Raw genomic sequence first — 16,649 nt, 5'->3', positions numbered from 1 at the left:
AGCTAAAGCACAACCCTCTGGAGAGGACCTGACAGAAATTTTCAAAAAAGAAGAAGACATGGCCGAACCCAATAACAATGCCAACAATGCAAGGAAGATGCTTGGTGACTTTATTGCACCCTCTTCTAACTTCTATGGAAAAGCATCTCAATTCCTGCCATTGGAGCAAACAACTTTGAGCTTAAGCCTCAATTAGTTTCTCTAATGCAATAGAATTGCAAGTTTCATAGACTTCCATTGGAAGATTCTCATTAGTTCTTAGCTGAATTCCTGCAAATCTATGACACTGTCAAGACCAATGAAGTTGATCCCGAGGTCTATAGGCTTATGCTTTTCCCTTTTACTGTAAGAGACAGAGCTCGAACATGGTTGGATTCACAACCTAAGGAAAGCCTGAACTCTTGGGAAAAGCTGGTCAGTGCTTTCCTGGCCAAATTCTGTCCACCTCAAAAGATGAGCAAGCTTAGAGTGGAAATCCAAACCTTCAGACAAAAGGAAGGTGAGTCCCTCTATGAAGCTTGGGAAAGATATAAGCAATTGATCAAAAGATGTCATACTGACATGCTTCCAGAATGGAGCATCATATGTATATTCTATGATGGTCTGTTTGAGTTGTCAAAAATGTCATTGGACCATTCTGCAGGAGGATCTCTTCATCTGAAAATCCCTGTAGAAGCTCAGGAACTCATTGAAATGGTTGCAAATAACCAGTTCATGTACACCTCTGAGAGGAATCCTATGAACAATGGGATGCCTCAGAAGAAGGGAGTTCTTAAAATTGATGCTCTGAATGCCATATTGGCTCAGAACAAAATATTGACTCAGCAAGTCAATATGATTTCTCAGAGTTTGAATGGATTGCAAGCTGCATCCAACAGTACTAAAGAAGCATCTTCTGAAGAAGAGGCTTATGATCCTGAGAACCCTGCAATAGCAGAGGTAAATTACATGGGTGAACCCTATGGGAACACCTATAACCCCTCATGGAGAAATCATCCAAATTTCTCATGGAAGGATCAACAAAAGCCTCAACAAGGCTTTAATAATGGTGGAAGAAACAAGTTTAGCAATAGCAAGCCTTTTCCATCATTTTCTTAGCAACAGACAGAGAATTCTGAACAGAGCCATTCTGGCCTGGCAACCATAGTCTCTGATCTATCAAAGACCACACTAAGTTTCATGAATGAATCAAGGTCCTCCATTAGAAATTTGGAGGCACATGTGGGTCAGCTGAGTAAGAAGATTACTGAAACTCCTCCCAGTACTCTCCCAAGCAATACAGAAGAAAATTCCAAGAGAGAGTGCAAGGCAATAACCATGACCAACATGGCTGAACCTGGAGAGAGTGAGGAGGACGTGAGTTCCAGTGAGAAAAGCCTCATGGGACGTCCTCTGGACAGAAAGGAGTTTCCCTTTGAGGAACCAAAGGAATCTGAGGCTTATACAGAGACCATAGAGATTCAATTGAACTTTCTTCTACCATTCATGAGCTCTGATGAATATTCTTCCTCTGAAGAGGATGAAGACATCACTGAAGAGCAAGTTGCTAAATATCTAGGAGCAATCATGAAGCTGAATACCAAGTTATTTGGTAATGAGACTTGGGAGGATGAACCCCCTTGTTCACCAATAAACTGAATGAATTAATGAGGCAGACATTACCTCAGAAGAAATCGGATCCCGGAAAATTCTTCATACCTTGTACCATAGGCACCATGACCTTTGAGAAGGCTTTATGTGACCTGGGGTCAGGGATAAACCTCATGCCACTCTCTGTAATAGAGAAACTAGGAATCTTTGAGGTACAAGTTGCAAGAATCTCACTAGAGATGGCAGACAAATCAATGAAACAGGCTTATGGACTAGTAGAAGACGTGCTAGTGAAGGTTGAAGGCCTTTACATCCCTGCTGATTTCATAATCCTAGACACTGGGAAAGATGAGGATGAATCCATCATCCTTGGCAGACCCTTCCTAGCCACAACAAAAGCTGTGATTGATGTTGACAGAGGCGAGTTGGTCCTTAAGTTGAATGAGGACTACCTTGTATTCAAAACTCAAGGTTCTCCTTCTGTAACCATGGAGATGAAGCATGAAAAGCTTCTCTCAATACAGAGTCAAACAAAACCCCCACATTCAAACTCTAAGTTTGGTATTGGGAGGCCACAACCAAACTCTAAGTTTGGTATTGAGAGGCCCCAACCATGCTCTGATTATCTGTGAGGCTCCATGAGAGCTCATTGTCAAGCTATTGACATTAAAGAAGTGCTTATTGGGAGGCAACCCAATGTTATTTAATTATATCTATTTATTTTCCATTGTTATTTTATGTTTTCTGTAGGTTGATGATTATGTGAAGCCACAAAAACAACTGAAAAATCAAAAACAGAATGAAAAATAGCATAAAAAATAGCACACCCTGGAGGATAAGCTTACTGGCGTTTAAACACCAGTAAGAAGCATCAGACTGGCATTTAACGCCAGAAAGAAGCATCAAGCTGGTGTTAAACGCCAGAAACAGGCTACAGTTTGGCGTTTAACGCCAGAAATGAGCAACAGTCTGGCGTTAAACGCCAGAAACGAGCAGCAGTCTGGCGTTAAATGCCAGGATTGCACTCTAAGGGCGTTTACACGCCTAAATGGAGTGGGGATGATAAGTCCTTAACCCCTCAGGATCTGTGGACCCCACAGGATCCCCACCTACCCCACCTCTCTCTCTCTCTCTCTCTCTCTCCCACCTTTTTCATAACACTCTTTCTCAAATACCCTTCACCAATCACCTCCATCACCCTTACCCATCACCTTTTCACCTATCACATCCATCCACTCTTTCCCAAAAACCCCACCTACCTCAAAATTCAAAATCCTTTCCCTCCCAAACCCAACCCTAATACACGAAATCTAACCCCCCACCCCTATATAAACCCCTCACCACTCCTTTATTTTCACACATTACAACCACTACTTTTACCCCTTGGCCGAACCACATATCTCCCTCCATCTCCTCTATTTTCTTCTTCCTCTACTACTTTCTTTCTTCTTTTTCTCGAGGACGAGCAAACCTTTTAAGTTTGGTGTGGTAAAGGCATTGCTTTTTATTTTTTCATAACCATTAATGGCACCTAAGGCCAGAGAAACCTCAAGAAAGAGGAAAGGGAAGGCAATTGCTTCTACCTCTGAGTCATGGGAGATGGAAAGATTCATCTCAAAGGTCCATCAAGACCACTTCTATGAAGTTGTGGCCAAGAAAAAGATGATCCCTGAGGTCCCTTTTAAGCTCAAAAAGGGCGAATATCCGGAGATCCAATAAGAGATTAGAAGAAGAGGATGGGAAGTTCTCTCCAATCCTATTCAACAAGTCAGAATCTTAATGGTTCAAGAGTTCTATGCAAACGCATGGATCACTAAGAACCATGATCAAAGTATAAACCTGAATCCAAAGAATTGGCTTACAATGGTTCGGGGGAAATACTTAGATTTCAGTTCAGAAAATGTAAGGTTGGTGTTCAGCTTGCCAATGATGCAAGAAAATGCACGCCCCTACACTAGAAGGGTCAACTTTGATTAAAGGTTGGACCAAGTCCTCATGGATATATGTGTGGAAGGAGCTCAATGGAAAATTGACTCAAGAGGCAAGCCGGTTCAATTGAGAAGGCATGACCTTAAGCCTATGGCTAGAGGATGGTTGGAGTTCATCCAACGCTCTATAATTCCTACCAGCAACCGATCCGAAGTAACTGTGGATTCGGCCATCATGATCCATAGTATCATGATTGGGGAGGAAGTGGAAGTTCATGAGATTATACCTCAAGAACACTACAAGGTGGCTGACAAGTCTTCCACTTTGGCAAGGTTAGCCTTTCCTCACCTCATTTATCACCTCTACAATTCGGCTGGATTGTCATAGAGGGAGACATCCTCATTGAAGAGGACAAGCCCATCATAAAAAAGAGGATGGAGCAAACAAGAGAGCCCACTCATGGACCTCAACAAGAGCATGATGAAATTCCTCATCATGAAATCCCTGAGATGCCTCAAGGGATGCATTTCCCTCCATAAACTATTGGGAGCAAATCAACACTTCCTTAGGAGAATTAAGTTCCAACATGGGACAACTAAGGATGGAGCACCAAGAGCACTCCATCATTCTCCATGAGATTAGAGAAGATCAAAGAGCTATGAGGGAGGAGCAACAAAGGCAAGGAAGAGTCATAGAGGAGCTCAAGAGCACCATTGGTTCTTCAAGAGGAGGAAGACGCCACCCTCACTAAGGTGGACCCGTTCCTTAATATCCTTGTCTATTTATTTTTCTGTTTTCGTTCTCTATGCTTTATGTTTTATTCATGTTTGTGTCTTTATTACATGATCATTAGTGTTTAAGTGTCTATGCCTTAAAACTATGAATGTCCTATAAATCCATCACCTTTCTTAAATGAAAAATGTTTTAACCACAAAAGAATAAGAAGTACATAATTTCGAATTCATCCTTGAAATTAATTTAATTATTTTAATGTGGTGATAATACTTTTTGTTGTCTGAATGAATGCTTGAACAGTGCATATATCTTTTGAATTTGTTGTTTATGAATGTTAAAATAGTTGGCTCTTGAAAGAATAATGAAAAAGGAAAAATGTTATTGATAATCTGAAAAATCATAAAATTGATTCTTGAAGAAAGAAAAAGTAGTGAAAAACAAGGCTTGCAAAAAAAAGGCAAAAATAAAAGAAAAAAAAAGAAAAAGAAAAAGCAAGCAGAAAAAGCCAAGAGCTCTTTAAACAAAAAGGCAAGAGCAAAAAGCCAGTAACCCTTTAAACTAAAAGGCAAGGGTAAAAAGGATCCAAGGCTTTGAGCATTAATGGATAGGAGGGCCTAAAGGAATAAAATCCTGGCCTAAGCGGCTAAACCAAGCTGTCCCTAACCATGTGCTTGTGGCGTGAAGGTGTCAAGTGAAGAGCTTGAGACTGAGCGGTTAAAGTCATGATCCAAAGCAAAAAGAGTGTGCTTAAGAATCCTGGACACCTCTAATTGGGGACTCTAGAAAAGCTGAGTCACAATCTGAAAAGGTTCACCCAGTTATGTGTCTATGGCATTTATGTATCCGGTGGTAATACAGGAAAACAAAGTGCTTAGGGCCATGGCCAAGACTCATAAAGTAGCTGTGTTCAAGAATCAACATACTGAACTAGGAGAATCAATAACACTATCTAAATTCTGAGTTCCTATAGATGCCAATCATTCTGAACTTCAAAGGATAAAGTGAGATGCCAAAATTGTTCAGAGGCAAAAAGCTACTAGTCCCGCTCATCTAATTAGAGCTAAGTCTCATTGATATTTTGGAGTTTATAGTATATTCTCTTCTTTTTATCCTATTTAATTTTCAGTTTCTTGGGGACAAGCAACAATTTAAGTTTGGTGTTGTGATGAGCGGATAATTTATACGCTTTTTGGCATTATTTTTAGGTAGTTTTTAGTATGATTTAGCTACTTTTTAGCATATTTTTATTAGTTTTTAAATAAAAATCACATTTCTGAACTTTACTATGATTTTGTGTATTTTTCTATGATTTTAGGTATTTTCTGGCTGAAATTGAGGGACCTGAGCAAAAATCTAATTCAGAGGCTGAAAAAGGACTGTAGATGTTATTGGATTCTGACCTCCCTTCACTCGAAGTGGATTTTCTGGAGCTATAGAAGCCCAATTGGCGCGCTCTCAATCGCATTGGAAAGTAGACATCCTGGGCTTTCCAGCAATATATAATAGTCCATATTTTGGTCGAGTTTTGATGACGCAAACTGGCGTTTAAACGCCAACTTCCTGCCATATTCTAAAGTTAAACGCCAGAAACAGGCTACAAACTAGAGTTAAACGCCACAAACAAGCTGCAACCTGGCATTTAACTCCAAGAAGAGTCTCTACACGTGAAAGCTTCAATGCTCAGCCCAAACACACACCAAGTAGGCCCCAGAAGTGGGTTTCTGCACTATCTGCACTTAGTTACTTATTTTCTGTAACCCTAGCTACTAGTTTAGTATGAAAACTACTTTTAGTAATTTATTTTCACATCTTTTGATCATTTTTGAGACTATCTTTGTATCACTTTTGATCTCTTGATCACGTTTAGGGGGCTGGCCATTTGGCCATGCCTGGACCTTCATCACTTATGTATTTTCAACGGTGGAGTTTCTACACCCCATATATTAAGGTGTGGAGCTCTGCTGTTCCTCATGAATTAATGCAAAGTACTATTGTTTTTCTATTCAATTCAAGCTTATTCTTATTCTAAGATATTCACTCGCACTTCAACCTGATGAATGTGATGATCCATGACACTCATCATCATTCTCACCTATGAACGCGTGCCTGACAACCACTTCCGTTCTATCTGCAATAGCTTTAGTGTGTAGCTCTTAGCCTCCTGGTTCACGATCAGAGTCTTCATGGTATAGGCTAGAATTATTGGTGGCCATTCCTGAGATCCAGAAAGTCTAAACCTTGTCTGTGGTATTCCGAGTAGGATCTGGGAAGGGATGACTGTGACGAGCTTCAAACTCGCGAGTGTTGGGCGTAGTGATAGATGCAAAAGGATCAATGGATCCTATTCCAACATGATCGAGAACCAACAGATGAATTACATATGTATTTCTATCTTATTTTATATTTTATTTATATTTTGTTTATCAAAACCTCATAACCATTTGAATCTGCCTAACTGAGATTTACAAGGATGACCATAGCTTGCTTCAAGCCGACAATCTCTGTGGGATCGACCCTTGCTCACATAAGGTTTATTACTTGGACGACCCGGTACACTTGCTGGTTAGTTGTGCGGAGTTGTGAAGAAGAATTGAGATTATGAACGTGCGTAACAAGTTTTTGGCACCGTTGAGATCACAATTTCGTGCACCACTAACCAAGGATTCAAATTAATGACATTATTATTTTTCCGCTTAGAGTTAATGATGTGCTAAAGTAAAGAACAAAGGGGTAAAATAGGCTCAAGTTGGTTTGCAAAGGATAATGAAAGGTTAAGGCCATATGGGTATGTAAGCTCTGTGAAACAAAGGCTTTAATCATATAAGTGCATGCATACATCAAACAATGGAAATATAGAATTAAGTAAGACAAAGATCACAATTTTAGAGAGAAAAACACACACCAAAAATAAAATATTGGTTGACAAAATGCAACCAATTCAAATAGGCTCAAAATCTCACAGGTTATGTGTGTTCGAGCTCTAAACCATGTTCCAGTATAATATTCCTTCAAACAAGTTTATCAAAAATTTTAAATCAAATTAGTGAAATGTTATAAAAAGTTTCTTGAAAAAGAAAATTTTTACTTTAACCAAGTGGTGGTAAGATATGCACAAAATTAAACAAATATGCAATCAAACATGCAAATGCAACAATGAACAAACAAAGAAAATAAAATATTGGTGTTGAGAAGAAAATAACTAACACATGGAGATCGGTATCGACCTCCCCACACTTAAAGATTGCACCGTCCTCGGTACATGCTGAGATGTGCAGGTGGATGGGCCACTACAACTAATGCTTTTCTCTAGAGATTGTGTAGATGGACTTGTCTGTTGCCCCGTGTAAATATTTTCTGTTTCCTTTCCTCGGTGCCAATCCTAAAAGAAGAGGAAAAAGAAGAAAAGTAACCCAGAAATAAAGATAAGAAAACAAATAAAGTATGGGTGGGTTAATGCCAAATAATGAGGGTCTCAATTACACGGTAGCTACAACATACAAGTGAGAAAACAATAGAAGCACATGGCATACCAGTGGTGCAAAATTTGCAACAAAGGGGAGGAGTGTGGGTAATGAAAGATAATATAAGTGCATATCAATGCAAATGAAATGCAAGTATCATAAAAGAATAGCATTGACTTATGAATAATAATACCCAATTAGAATAAAACAAGTCATGAAGCACCAGAATAATTCAAGAAAAGTTTTTGATGATCGGATTTCTGCCAGTAAAGAAATTCACAAATGTAACCGCGTTGTAAGTATCGTTTCTAAACCAACAGAGAATCCTTTCGTACAAAAGTTTGGTTGTCACAAGTAACAAACCCAATAAAATTTATAACCGAAGTATTTAAACCTCGAGTCGTCTTCTCAAGGAATTGCAGGGATGTGTATTTATTATTGGTTATGGAAAAAGTATCTTTTTGGGTTTTTGAAATAGGGAATAGGAAAATAAATTGGCAATAATTAAAGTAAATTAATAATTATGAAAAACTCTTGGCAAGGTATAAGAATTGGAAATCCCATCCTAGTTATCCTTATCAGGTGTGATGAGAATTGTTATTGCTCCTACTTAGTTAACCCTTACTAAATAAAGGAAAGTCAAGTGGACTAATTAACTTGATTCCTCAAGTCTTAGTCAACTCCTATGGAAAGACTAGCTTTAGAGGGATCCAAATCAATCAGTAATTCCTAATTTTCAATCAACAGCTGAGTTTGACAACTCAAGTGTCACCAATTACTCAACCAAAGCCAAAAGGGGAAAAATCTACTCGAATGAAAATAATTTAGATTAATTAGAAGCATCAATAACATAAATTAAAGAAAGCAATCATAAATCTGAAATACCTCAATATGTATTAATTAAGAAAATCAATCCTAACATGGAGTTCATAAACCAAATTGAAAAGATAAATAACAATTAAAGTAATAGAATAAATAAAAGTAGAAAATAAATTAAAGGAACATTGAAGCTGTGATGAAGAGAAGTAGCCTAATCATAATAGAAATCCTAAATCCTAATCCTAATCCTAAATCCTAAGAGAGAGGAGAGAGCCTCTCTCTCTAAAAGCTACATCTAAACCTAAAATTATGTGAATGAAAGTTGTATGAGTTTTTTTTTCTTGATACCCTCATTTTCTGGCTTTTATTCTGTGTTTCTGAACTTGGATTTGGGCCGAAAAAGGGTCTAAAAATCGCTGGGGGCATGATAAACTAGTATTTTATGATTTATATTGTGTTTAATTGTGTAGTTTTATCAATTCTTTACCCACTTATTCATATGATAAGCATGTATTTACAATTCCTTCCCAAAATCACTCCATGATTGAAAACTTGCTTCCCAGAGACTTTTAATTATGTATTTTAATTCTCCTTTATCCCATTCGATGCCGTGATCCATGTGTTAAGTGTTTTAGGCTTCGTAGGGCACGAATGACTTGGAAAGTGGAAAGGAGGCTTGCATAAAAGGAAGGAACACAAGAAACTAAGGAGATGACCAGCGAGCAATGACGCGAGTGCATGGCCCACGCGGACGCATGAAATGGAGAATTCGAAATGATGTGGACACGTGCCTGACGTAAACGCGTGGATTGGAGTCTGCACGAATGACGCGAACGCATGAACCACGCGAACGCGTGGCAAGGAAAAATGCTGAATGACGCGAACGCGTGGATGACGCGTACGCGTGACCTGTGTGATCTGCAAAAATAATAGAATTCGCTGGGGGTGATTTCGGGCCACATTTTGACCTAGTTTTCGGCCCAAAAACACAGACTAAACCTAGGGAACATGCAAAAACTCAAGGAGACATCCACAGACATTCAGATTCATCACATTAGGATTACTCTTAGTTTTAGATCTGAATCTAGATTAGTATTACATTGATAGTTTATACTTTTGTTTTTGGATTGTGGATGTTGAAGAGCCATTTCCTCCGTTGAAGACATTACTTTAGTTTGTTTCTTTACTCCCTTATTTTTAATTAATTACTCATTGACTCTGTTCAGATAATTATGTTGCGTTTTGAATTTATTAATATATAGAGTTATTTTTATTTTAGTTAATTTTAATTCTCTATTTTATTTTAATTAATTATGTCTTCTCATATTTGTAAGATTATTACTTTCATGTCAATGGAGTAGAATTTCTACTTGACATGGGGGTTGATTAAGAGGTGATACTTGAGTTGGAATGCTCAAGTGCTTGGTTAAACTGGACGTTGTTAGCTAACATCATACTTACTAACACTAGACCTTCCCAAGGGAGAGGGCTAGGATCTAAGGGTAAGAGTTAGTTCAATCACCGTACCTTTCCTTATTTAGTAAGGGAAAATTGAGTGAGAACAACAACCTTTTTACACCACATTTGAGAAGATCCCAACAAGGATAGAAGTTCCATTTAATAATTCCCCCAGTCAAGGCCTTTTATTCAGAGTATCAATAATTATTCTTAGTTTATTTTTATTGCCTTAATTCACAACTATTTTAATTACTCATTAACAAACTCAACTTTCTGGGAATTTTCTGATTAATAAATTAGCACTCTTTCCTGCAACTCGTTAGGAGACGACCTGGGACTCATACTCCCAGTATCTTTATTTATAAATTTGTGATAACCCTTTTTAAATTAGTGAGACAGATCTTAGCCGGTTAAGAGCTATACGTGCAACGCTGCTCTCTTAATTGAAATCTCTTAATTGGTTAACTTCTGCCACGCATCAATTTTTGGCGCCGTTGCCGGGGAGTTGCAATAGTGTGCTAAATTATTAATTAGTGTATATATTTTATTTTATTTGCATATTATATTTTTATTTCTTTTACCATGAGCTATTTGTTTTTCTCATTGAATGACGCGTTCATTGCCTGATCTGAGTTTAGTCCCATTTGATCCTGAAATTGAAAGAACTCTTTCACATATTAGACGAACTCGACGTCAGTTAGCCTCCGAGGGTGGTGAAGTGGTTATTATCAATTTACCAATCTCATCTGAGGGCGAATCTAAACCGCCATCTGAGAGCGAGACAAGCTCATTTACTACTGATCCAGTTGATTTACGTGTAGGGAACACAGCAGCACCTAGGAGGATTACTCTCCAGGAGGCAGGAGCCCCAGATTTTACACTGCAGCCGTATCAAGTGTATCTCCTGACTGCAGCTACAGATTTTGAACTAAAAACCGCACTGATCAACTTGATGCCCAAGTTTCATGGCTTACCTACTCAAGAGCCTATCAAGCACCTTAGGGATTTCCAGACAGCTTGTTCTACTGTTAGGCGTCATGGTGTTGATGAAACTTCTGTTCTGTTAATCGCCTTCCCATTTTCTCTTGGGGGAAAGGCAAGGGAATGGTACTACTCCCAACCTCAAGCGACTGTTACCAACTGGAACACACTTAGAAGAGAATTTTTGGAAAAATACTTCCCAGCTGAAGTCACAGATAGACTGAGAAAAGAGATCTCCTGCATTGTTGAAGGTGAATCAGAGACTCTCTATGAATATTGGGAGCGCTTCAACAATCTCTTGGATGCATGTCCCTATCACATGATTGATAGACTAGTATTGATCAGCTACTTCACCCAAGGCATGAACCCCCAGGATAAGACCACACTGGAAGGTGCCAGTAATGGTTCTCTGAAAAAGTACAAAATCACAGATGAAGCATGGAAACTAATCAGCAACTTAGCTGAGTCCACTAGGAATCACAGACAGAGGCGCAACCCCAAAGCTGTTGTAGAGGTTTCCTCTAGCAAGGAAACTACTGCTCTGACACAGAGTATATGTGAAATGACCAACTTACTTAAATAAATGCAGTTAAACCAACAACAAGCACAACAAGCTCAACCTCTCCTACCCCAGCAAAGCCAACAGTTAGTTTTGCAAAGAGTATACGGGATCTGTGCTGACTATAGTCATTATACTGATGAATGCACGCAACTCCAGGAAGATAACACTGTGGCAGCCACTCACAACTTCTATGACCTCCCGAATCAAGGATACAATCAATAAGGCGGCATCTACAACCAAGGTGGCAACAATAACCATGGATGGCAAGACAACTCCAACCAAGGCTGGAGAGATAATTCTAACCATGGCTGGAGGGATAACTTTAATAGAGGAGGCAAAGACAATAATGGAAACCAGAGGTGGAATAACAAAAACAACAATAGACAACAGAATCAGAACCAACCTTGCAGAGCACCCCACCTAAGATAATCACAAGGACCCCAGCAACCCCAACAACAAGTTTCTCATACTGCTTATTCTAATTCCTTATCAAATGATGAGATGTTCCGTTCTCTTGCGCAAGGACAACAAGACATGCAGACGTAGCTGAAGTCTGGTCTGAATGGCCTGACTGCCACTTTACAAGCTTTCATCTCCTGGATGGATTCCTCACTTAATTCCATACATCAACCTTCAAGCTCAAGTGGAATTCCTTCTCAACCACTGCCTAATCCCAAAGGTGGCAACAACGCCATCACTCTAAGGTCTGGAACCACACTACAGGAGAGGAACCATGAGGAGCCAAACCCACCAGAAAACGTGCCAGCAGAGGATGTGGTGGAAGTGGAAGATGCTGAAGAGGAAGAGGACGTACAAGACATAGTTGAAGAAGAAGAAGTTCAACCACAGAATGAAGCCCCAAGGGGTGCTGAAGCTACAAATTGCGCCCCTCCTATCCCATTTCCACAACTTGCAAGGAAGCCCAAAAAGCAGATGGAACTTGATCCCAAAATGGTAGAAATATTAAAAAAGGTCGAGGTAACTGTTCCTGATGACAAGTCATCATATGCTAGCTTTTCAAGCAAATTTCACTTGTTTCATTAGTTTTTATGCACTTTCTTGCATTATAAGTTAGTAATTTGGAGTGGAATTGCATGGTTTCTTTGAACCAATCAATCACCCTTTAAATGGCACAAAATCATGGGGTTTAAGCTTAAATTAATTAATTTTTAAATGAATTTTAAACCTTGTGAATTTGGTGATACTTTGATTGGTCGTTTTGATTATTTGTAGGTGAAGAAATGGTGGAAAAGGAAATTTTGGGCACGCTTTGGAACTTTAGGCCACGCTTTTGAAAGCGTGGCCCATGACCATGAAGCCATGACATGCATTAATGCCTTATGCATGAATTTGTTATTGATAAATCAAAGCATGCAAGCATGGGAAATTCAAGCTTTACGACATTAATGAAAGCATGCCATGCATTTGATTAACTGATATCATCATTGGCATTAAAGAATGAATGAAATGCATGCATTGTTAAAGCCAATGAAAGAATGCATTATTAAAACAAATGGCTTTAACATGAATGCATTGGCATTAATTAATTAAGCCAATGAATGCCATGGCCAATGAAGGCATGCAAACTTTAATTACTAATGCAATGAACAAATAAAGCTTACGGCTAATGCATTGGCATTATGAATTAAAGTAAAGAAAAGCATGCAAAAACCAATTGGCCAATGCATTAGCAATTAAGAAGACCATGGGGGAAGCTCAACGTTTTCGCCAACATTTGCCTCAAACGTGAGGTCAAACGTTGGCTCAATAATATACCCTGGAGGAAGCTAATGTTTGCGCCAATGTTTGCCTCAAACGTGAGGTCAAATGTTGGCTTAAGAAGAACACTGGGGGACTCAACGTTTGCGCCAATGTTTGCCTCAAATGTGATATCAAATGTTGGCTTAAAAAACACCCTGGAGGACTCAACGTTTGCGCCAACGTTTGCCTCAAACGTGAGGTCAAAAATTGGCTAAAAATTTCCTTGGAGGGATCACGTTTGAGCTCATGTTTGACCTCAAACGTGAACTCAAACATGAGTGACAGAAAAATCCGTTCTGCATGATGTATTGCATGAAGACGTTTGAGTCAACGTTTGCCTCAAATGTTGACTCAAACGTGAATGATCCTAAAGCCCATAGTGCAACGGAGTTCTTCTCAAGACCAAGAGCAATCAACAGAGGCTATCTTCAACCCAATTCCATCAAGGCCAAGGGCCTAAATTCAAGGCTTAATGATCATTAGAAGAAAGTGTATAAATAGGAGCTAGTTTGATTTAGAGAAGAGGGGACTTTTACTTTTACCTTTTTCTTCTTTTAGAATTTTCACTTGTAATTTTGAGAGTTTTTACTTTGATTTTGGATCTTAGAGAATTGGGAGGAGAATTGAGTTCTCTTCCTCTGGGTTTTCTTGTTTTCTTTTCTACAAAGCTTTATTTGAGTCTTAAGTGTGAGAAATTGAGGAAATTCTATCTCACTTTCCTCTAAAGATCTCTTTGTTCAATTTACTGCACAATTCAAGAATTTGTGTTCTTCTTTACTGATTTTCATCTTAAATTCTCTTTAAATTGTCTTCTAGATTCGATCAAGGAAGGTAGTGAGATCTAGATTTAGTTTTCTAGTGTCTTGACCCCTGAGATCTTGCATTTCCATTTAGTTTATCTGCTGAATGTTTCTACAAGCAAATTTACCTTTCTGTTTTAGATCTACTGCAATTCAATTCATCTTCTACTCTTCTACTTGTCGCAATTTACTTGTGATTCTTTAATTTCTGCACTCCCAATCCCCAAATCCTTTTATTATTCAAGCCATTTACATTTCTTGCATTTTAAGTTTCAGTTATTTACATTTCTTGCAATTTAAGTTTCTACAATTTAAATTACTTGCACTTTAAGATTCAGCTCTTTTAATTTTTCTGCACTTTAAATTCTTGTCAACTATCCCTCTCCCTTTAAATTTCTTGCAATTTAACTTCTGTTGGATACAAATCACTCAAATCAATTCTTGTTTCTTGACTAAATCAACCACTAAACTAAAATTTCTCAATCCTTCAATCCCTGTGGGATCGACCTCACTCACTTGAGTTATTATTACTTGATGCGACCCGGTATACCTGCCTGTGAGTTTTGTGTTGGATCGTTTTCCACACATCAGTTTCCCTTTTTGATGTTATTCAACAGGTACCTAAATATGCAAGGTTTCTAAAGGATTTGTGCATACATAAAGATAAAATTAAAGAATTAGAAACTATTCCTTTAGGTAGTTCTATATCTGCTTTAATGGGGGGAATACCTGAAAAATGTAGTGATCCAGGTCCATGTATGGTTAGCTGTACCATTGGAGGTGTGATATTTTCTGACTGTATGTGTGATTTAGGAACATGTGTTAGTATAATGCCTTTGTCCATATATGATACTTTGAGGCTCCCTCCCTTAAAAAGGTCGGCAGCTCGTTTTGTGTTAGCAGATAAAAGCATTATTACAGTAGTTGGAATTACTGAAGATGTACTGGTGAGCATTAAGGGGCTAACATTTCCTATTGATTTCTATATCCTTGAAATGGCCCCTAATGACTCAAGAAGACCATCATCAATCTTGCTTGGAAGACCATTCCTGAAGACTTCAAAGTTCAAGCTGGATGCATTCTTAGGAACTTACTCCTTTGAGATAGATGGCAGAACAGTGAGTTTCAGTTTAAATGAAGCTATGAAGCATCCTCCAAAAGATTATTCTATCTTCCAATACGACATTATTGATGAAACTGTAGTTGAAGTTCACCAGGAAGAATTAGAAGAGAAGTATATGGAGCAAGGTCCAAGTGTAGGGACACTTTCTGAAAACCATGAGAAGACTTTACCATTATTACCAGCCCCAGATGATCCAGAGCCTAGCTATGAGCAAAAATTAGAGTTAAAGCCCCTTCCTCCACACCTCAAGTATGCTTACCTTGAGGACAAGCAGAAGTTCCCAGTTATCATTGCAAGGGAACTCACTTCTCAACAAGAAGAACAACTACTCAGTGTGCTGAGAAAACATAAGAAAGCAATTGGATGGAGCTTGGCGAATATAGTAGGCATTAGCCCCCAAGTTTATGAACACAGAATATTCTTAGAAAAAGGAGCAAAGCCTGTCCATCAGCCTCAAAGAAGATTGAATCCCACCATCTTAGAAGTTGTCAAGAAGGAAGTGACCAGGCTACTTGAAGCAGATATTATTTACCCAATTTCAGATAGTGAATGGGTCAGCCCAGTACAAGTGGTGCCCAAGAAGTCTGGAGCACAACAATAAAGAATGAGCATGGAGAGCTTCTGACAACTAGAGTGCAAAATTCATGGAGAGTTTGCATTGACTATAGGCGTCTCAACCAAGCCACTCGCAAGGATCATTAGCCCTTTTCATTCATTGATCAAATGCTTGATCGCCTGTCAGGTAAATCTCATTATTGTTTTTTAGATGGTTATACAGGCTACTTTCAAATTCATATAGCTCCTGAAGATCAAGAAAAGACTACTTTTACATGTCCTTTTGGGACTTATGCTTATAAGAGAATTCTCTTTGGTTTATACAATGCACCTGCTACTTTCCAAAGATGCATGATGAGTCTTTTCTCTGATCTGAATGAGAACTATGTGGAGATTTTTATGGATGATTTCAGCATATATGGTGATTCATTTAGCCTTTGCTTGGATAGTTTATCTAGAGTGTTAGACAGATGTGTTAATATAAACCTTGTATTAAATTTTGAAAAATGTCACTTTATGGTCAAACAAGGAATTGTACTAGGACATGTTGTGTCTAATACTGGCATTTCTGTAGATCCAGCAAAGGTGGATCTTATTTCTAGTTTACCTTACCCCTCCTCTGTGAGGGAAGTCCGTTCATTCCTTGGCCATGCAGGTTTTTACAGGAGATTTATTAAGGACTTCAGTAAGGTAGCACTGCCTTTATCCAGACTGCTGCAGAAAGGTATTGAGTTCAAGTTTAGTGAGAGCTGTATGCAAGCGTTTGATAAGCTGAAGACCGCCCTGACTAAAGCTCCAATTGTGAGAGGACCTGACTGGAGCCGGCCATTTGAAATCATGTGTGATGCTTTCAACCATGCAGTAGGAGCAGCGCT

General features: G+C 38.7%; 1 non-coding gene across 1 annotated transcript; it reads right to left on the bottom strand.

Moving 5' to 3' along the window:
* Window positions 1-459: 459 nt before the first annotated feature.
* On the bottom strand, window positions 460-563 carry LOC112768082 (small nucleolar RNA R71). The gene has a single exon (XR_003185521.1). It is a non-coding gene; the product is annotated as a small nucleolar RNA R71 (small nucleolar RNA).
* Window positions 564-16,649: the final 16,086 nt, after the last annotated feature.

This window comes from Arachis hypogaea, chromosome 17, assembly GCF_003086295.3.
Source record: "Arachis hypogaea cultivar Tifrunner chromosome 17, arahy.Tifrunner.gnm2.J5K5, whole genome shotgun sequence".
Taxonomy (NCBI): domain Eukaryota; kingdom Viridiplantae; phylum Streptophyta; class Magnoliopsida; order Fabales; family Fabaceae; genus Arachis; species Arachis hypogaea.
Note: the sequence above shows the minus strand (reverse complement) of the source record. Positions and strands in the feature narration are given on the sequence as shown.